This window comes from Marmota flaviventris, chromosome 16 (genome assembly GCF_047511675.1).
Source record: "Marmota flaviventris isolate mMarFla1 chromosome 16, mMarFla1.hap1, whole genome shotgun sequence".
NCBI classification, from domain to species: domain Eukaryota; kingdom Metazoa; phylum Chordata; class Mammalia; order Rodentia; family Sciuridae; genus Marmota; species Marmota flaviventris.
Window position 1 is genome coordinate 63021507 of NC_092513.1, and position 6051 is coordinate 63027557.

The window sequence follows — 6051 nt, forward strand, 5'->3', positions numbered from 1 at the left end:
ACAACCCAATTAACAAATGGGCCAAGGACCTGAACAGACACTTCTCAGAGGAGGACATACAGTCAATCAACAAGTACATGAAAAAATGCTCACCATCTCTAGCTGTCAGAGAAATGCAAATCAAAACCACCCTAAGATACCATCTCACTCCAGTAAGATTGGCAGCCATTAGGAAGTCAAACAACAACAAGTGCTGGCGAGGATGTGGGGAAAAGGGTACACTTGTACATTGCTGGTGGGACTGCAGATTGGTGCAGCCAATTTGGAAAGCAGTATGGAGATTTCTTGGAAAGCTGGGAATGGAGCCACCATTTGACCCAGCTATTCCCCTTCTTGGTCTATTCCCTAAAGACCTAAAAAGAGCATGCTACAGGGACACTGCTACATCGATGTTCATAGCAGCACAGTTCACAATAGCAAGACTGTGGAACCAACCTAGATGCCCTTCAATAGACGAATGGATAAAAAAAATGTGGCATTTATACACAATGGAGTATTACTCTGCATTAAAAAATGACAAAATCATAGAATTTACAGGGAAATGGATGGCATTAGAGCAGATTATGCTAAGTGAAGCTAGCCAATCCCTAAAAAACAAATGCCAAATGTCTTCTTTGATATAAGGAGAGTAACTAAGATCAGAGTAGGGATGAAGAGCAGGAGAAGAAGATTAACATTTAACAGGGATGAGAGGTGGGAGGGAAAGGGAGAGAGAAGGGAAATTGCATGGTAATGGAAGGAGACCCTCAGGGTAGAGAGAGAGGAGGGGAGGGGAGGGGAGAGGTGGGGAGGGGGGAGGGTGGAGGATGGGAAAGGCATCGGAGCACAACAGACACTAGTATGGCAATATGTAAATCAATGGATGTGTAACTGATGTGATTCTGCAATCTGTGTATGGGGTGAAGGTGGGAGTTCATAACCCACTTGAATCAAAGTGTGGAATATGATATGTCAAGAAATTTGTAATGTTTTGAACAACCCACAATAAAAAATTAAAAATAAAATAATAATAATAATAATAACAATTAGTGAAAAACAAATTTCTAAAGCATAAAAAAAAAATAAAGTCACTTGATAATTCCTGGAACACTTAAGAACTTTTAATGTGCATTTGAAAGTAAAATTCCCAGTTTAGTTTTTGGATTTCTTCCCCAAAAACAGGAAAGAAAAAAAGTCCTTTGGTTTTGGCTCTCCCAAAAGGCCTTGCTCTTGATGGCTCTATTCCCCTGAAATACATGTTGAAGGTTAATGAAGCCTCCAAAAAGCACTCACCCACTTGCACAGCTGCTGGAGGTTAGGGCCACACCAGCCTTTCTAATCTTACTGGAAGAACCCCCGTCTCATTAAAAGCTCAAAACATGTCACTCCAATGACAATCACTTTTCAACAAGCACATCTGCTGGCATTACACATTCAAGAAGAACAAAGCCACATGGAAACTGAAGGACCCAAGATATAGGCATGCTGATGAGGGAAGCAGTCTGCTAGATACACAGGGGTTTAAAAGTGTGTGCCCAGTTTTTCCCACTAGAACCCAAAACAAAGACCCCCCAAAAAATGTGGTTAGGAGCAGAAATCTTAAGAACCCATAAAAAAATTTCCCATGTTTGAACAATTTGTTATTAAATTCCCATTCCTAAAATGGACACCTGAGATGCAAAATAATTTCTTCTAGTGCCCTATAAGTACTTTGTTTTTGCTGTAGGCAATATTTGTCAAAAAAATGTGTGTGTGTGTGTGTGTGTGTGTGTGTGTGTGTTTGTTTGTGAGAGAGAGAGAGAGAGAGAGAGATTATCATGTTCTATGTGCTGTCACTTATTGCTCTCAACTTCCTGGTTCAGGTTCCCACTCTTATGTAGTAAGTTCACCAGATGAAAAGGAAATCTGCACATCAACTGTTCCACTGGCGTTCTGAGCTTCTGATATGGCAGAGGAAGATGTAAGAACCACATCAGCATTTAAGTTATCTCTACTGGCAAGTAGCCTCAGAGTAACTGTGGAAAAACTTCCAGTATAATATGCACAGAACATACTTAATACTTGCATAAATTTTCAAGTTCTATGGCTAAAGGAAAAGGCAAATGCTTTCCTATATTTGCCAAAGAATTTCATCAGTTGTTAAGATAATTTCTTTTATCAAAAATCCTGCCCATATTCCACCTCCCTGTCCTCAGGGCCAGGTATAGTTTTTAATTCTAAGTAGCAAATTAGGAAAGGTGACCCATCCATTCTGTTCACAGTGACAGCCTTAGGGGCACACCTCCCCATGACATGGTCCAGGCATGGGCCCCAAACACACCCTGCTAAGGGGCTGTGTGGGCAAAATTGAATCCGCAGCTGTCCCTCCCTCTGAGCATGTTATTTCTCTTGCAAGAAACTCTTCTCCTGTTACCTCAATGCTTAGGTGGGGGCAGCAGGTCCCACTGGGATTCTGGTGGCAAATTGGGCTTTTTTCAATTCTCTTTGGGGGAAGCCTCACAGCTGGAGACTCAGATTGTTCTTTCCCTTCAAAAGACTAGATTGTTGGGGAAAATCAAGCTGGAGGAGTGGGCATGTGGCAGTGGCTGGCACTCCTGCTCTGTCCTGGTGAGGGTGCTATCTCAGGAGCCTGTCCTTCAGCTGCAGGGAAGGAGGCAAGTGGCCTACATGCAGGGCTCCAACAGGGCCTTGTTCATGGAGCTCACGGCAGTCTTGCCCCAATGCCTGGACAGCAGCTTCTTGTTCAGCAGCTAAGTGAGAGTTACCCCTTTCTTTTAGGGGCCCTCATGTTGTGTTGCTGCAGGAACATGAAGTCTTTGTGTGACTGGCTCATGCTGAGGTCTTTCTGTAGGTGCCATTGGTGGAAAATCAGCTTGGCACCCTTCCTTAAAATTCCTCCTTGGGGCTTCTTGGCAGCTCCTGGCTCTAAGACACTCGGGGAACTATTAGATAGCATGTCCCTATCAAGCTCAAGTGGGGCTGACCCGCCAAATGCTACCACCAGGGGATCCTTCTCCAAGTCCCAGGGGTCCTGTTCCTTCTCCTGGGGCTCCAGGGTAGCTGGGGCTTAGGATGGCTCATCTTCTACTGGGTGGTGTAGATGGGGTGTCCTGGTGGGTGCTGTCCATGGAGGATGCATAGTCCTACATCAGGGAATCACAGTTCTGAGAGGGAGGTCTTGGAGATCCCTGAAATGATGTTAGTGCTCTTCTTCCATGGAGACTTGAGTTTCAGCTTTGAAGATTTAGTGGGCTACTGGATGACAACTTCAGCAACCTGATGGAAGCTGTTAAACACCAGAAGTTCCATATCTAAAGAAGAGAATGTCTTGCTGACAGGAGCACCACCTGGCCTGGGTGGAGATGTCCTTCTTGATGGCTTTCACCTTGATGGGCATCTTCAGGGGAGACTCAGATCAGCCAAGAATCCCATGTCGTAGTAACAGTGACAGTAATGACTACAATCCCACAAGGCATCACTGTGAAGTCCTTTTCTATCTTGGCAGCAGCAACAGGGGAAGGGGTTTGTGAGGATTTCAATTCACTGGGTTTTATGTAAGAAAACTCTGCAGTGACAGAGCCCAGTGCCAAGCTGCTGAGGGCAGGCCCACTGATCAGCCTGGAAGTTCTGCAGCCTGGAAGGCTGCTTCTTTGACAAGTCAAGAGAAACAGTGGTCATAGCTAGAATACCTTCTGAGGACTGCCAGACCTCTGTAATCTGCAGGTGTAACTTCTTGGACTTGATGTTCAGCTTGAAGGTGAACTCTTCCTCCCAAGTGAGGTGAGTAGTGTTCTTGGTTAGGAGCAAGGCACTGATGTTTTTACCAGTGATTTTTAGTTCATGAGCATTTGGAGGTTTAGGGGGACAGGATTCCTAAGCATTAGATGAAGTGTGCTGTAGATTCTGAGCTTCTTTTATGTCCATAGGCTTGGTGCTCAGAACCATGGACAGAGAGGCAGAACTCACAAGGTTCTTCAAAATATCCTTGAGGGTTTCAGATATTGCATTTGTCTCACCCACGGGGCCTTCCCTGATGCTCTGGGGTGGATCTTTATGGTTACTTCCTTCCGGCATGTGGATGTAAGACCACCTAATCTGGATGTCTTCTCTCTCTTCTTTCATGTGTAGCTCCAGCTGTAGATGAACCAAGGGGAGAATGTCATGCAGCTAATATCCTAAGCCCACCACTGAGGGCACTGCACTGACCAGGAACTGAAAGGTCTTGCTCACCATGTGACAGGCCACCACGTGACAGGCCACCACATTCTGGGCTGACTAAACCATGCTTGTGCCAGCTCCTAGAGCTGAGGCCACTGATCTTGCTGGAAGGACAGCTGCATGGGGCCCCTTCTCATTTTGGCCTCATGGTTCAGGGCAATCACCCAGGCTGCCTGCCACTGGTCCCACAAGCTGTTCAGCCTCAGGATAGAAGAAAGCAGTGCACACATAGGACTTTGGGCACTGCTCCTCTTTGGGATCTGCTCACTGCTGCAGTGGGGGCCAGGCCCTTTCCAGTGCCTACTGTTGTCAGGTACATGCCCACCATGACCAGAGCCTTGACGAAGAGCCACATCAACAAGAACCACTGGACCTCACTATGCCACCAGTCCAGCTGATTATTCTGGCAAATACCCAGCCCACCTCACCCCAGCTTCCTGGAGCAGCCCCCATGCCAGGATACAGAGCCTACTGGCTATGAGCACAGGACATCCACTGGTGGCTTGCCAGAAGATGCATAAGTGCGGCACCCCAAGTCCCATGAGGCGTGGACCCTGGAAGCCTGAGGCCAGGCAGGGTGAACAGGAAACGAATAACTGGCTGGAGCCAGGTGACCAGAGCCTGGCACATCTGGCAAAAGGGAACACAGGAACAGATCCAGCAGCCAGAGGGCCTGATTAGTATGACTCTCTTCATTGTTTTACAAATTGAATTTTCTAAAATATCGTTGTTATTAATCATTCATTGCAGAGAGTCAATGAAAGCACCAACAAACTAACAACATTCTTTATAGAACTACGAAACAAAAATCCTCAAATGGAAGAACAAAAGACCCTGAATAGCAAAAATAATCCTGAATAAACATAGCAATGCTGGAAACTTCACAATACTCAACTTCAAAATATCCTGCAGAGCCATATTAACAAAAACAGCATGGTCCTAGCATAAAAGCAGTCATGTAGAACAATGGAATGGAATAGATGGCACAGAAAGGAACCCACACAACTACAGCCATTTGATTTTTGACAAAGTTGACAAAACCAAGTGCTGGAGAAAAGACAGCCCCTTTAACAAACAATGCTAGGAAAACTAAATACCCATATGTGGAAGATTGAAACTAGATCCCTATCTCTCACTTCTGTCAACTCAAAATGAATCAAAAACCTTAATAAATACCTGAAACTTTGAAAAGACTAGAAGAAAACCCAGGGGAAACACTTTCAGACAGTGAAACAGGCAAGGACTTCCTGAATAGAACTCCAGCCTTCTCTCAGGAAATAATACAAGAATCAACAAATGAGACTGCATCAGTCTAATAAAGAGAAAAGTTATATTCTGGCTCACAGTTTTGGAATCCATGATTGATCACACCTATTGTTTTTAGGTGTCTGATGGCACGCAACTGATCATGGAAAGACGGTTGTCCAAGCAAAACAACTAGCCTCAAAGCCAGGAAGAAAAAGAGAGACAGAGAATGGGGTCTTAAAATCCTAAGAGGATACCCCTGGTAACCTAAAGACTTCCCACTAGGCCCCAATCTCCTACAGAATACATCAGATCCCAAAAGCACCACCCTGGGAACCAAGCCTTTACTTCATGGACCTTTGTAGGACATTCCAGATCCCAACTCTAATATATCCAATCTATAATTCTACCTCCATAGTGTAAAATTATAGCACACTACTTTGGGATAATGCTGTTGCTGTGTTTATAAAAACCCTCTGCTTAGCAATGTTTGAGGGTCTGAAAAAATGTAAAATATCCAGAATAAATCTGGATATGTGAACTGTGTATCAACCTACTTTGCTTGTTTGGTTTTGGTCTCTTTTATGCTGTCCCATTTTTATATAAGCT

General features: G+C 44.7%; 1 pseudogene; it reads right to left on the reverse strand.

Annotated features, from left to right (window-relative positions):
* Positions 1-2642: 2642 nt before the first annotated feature.
* Positions 2643-4552, reverse strand: LOC114106277 (C2 domain-containing protein 2 pseudogene; annotated as a pseudogene).
* Between the last annotated feature and the right edge of the window lie 1499 nt (positions 4553-6051).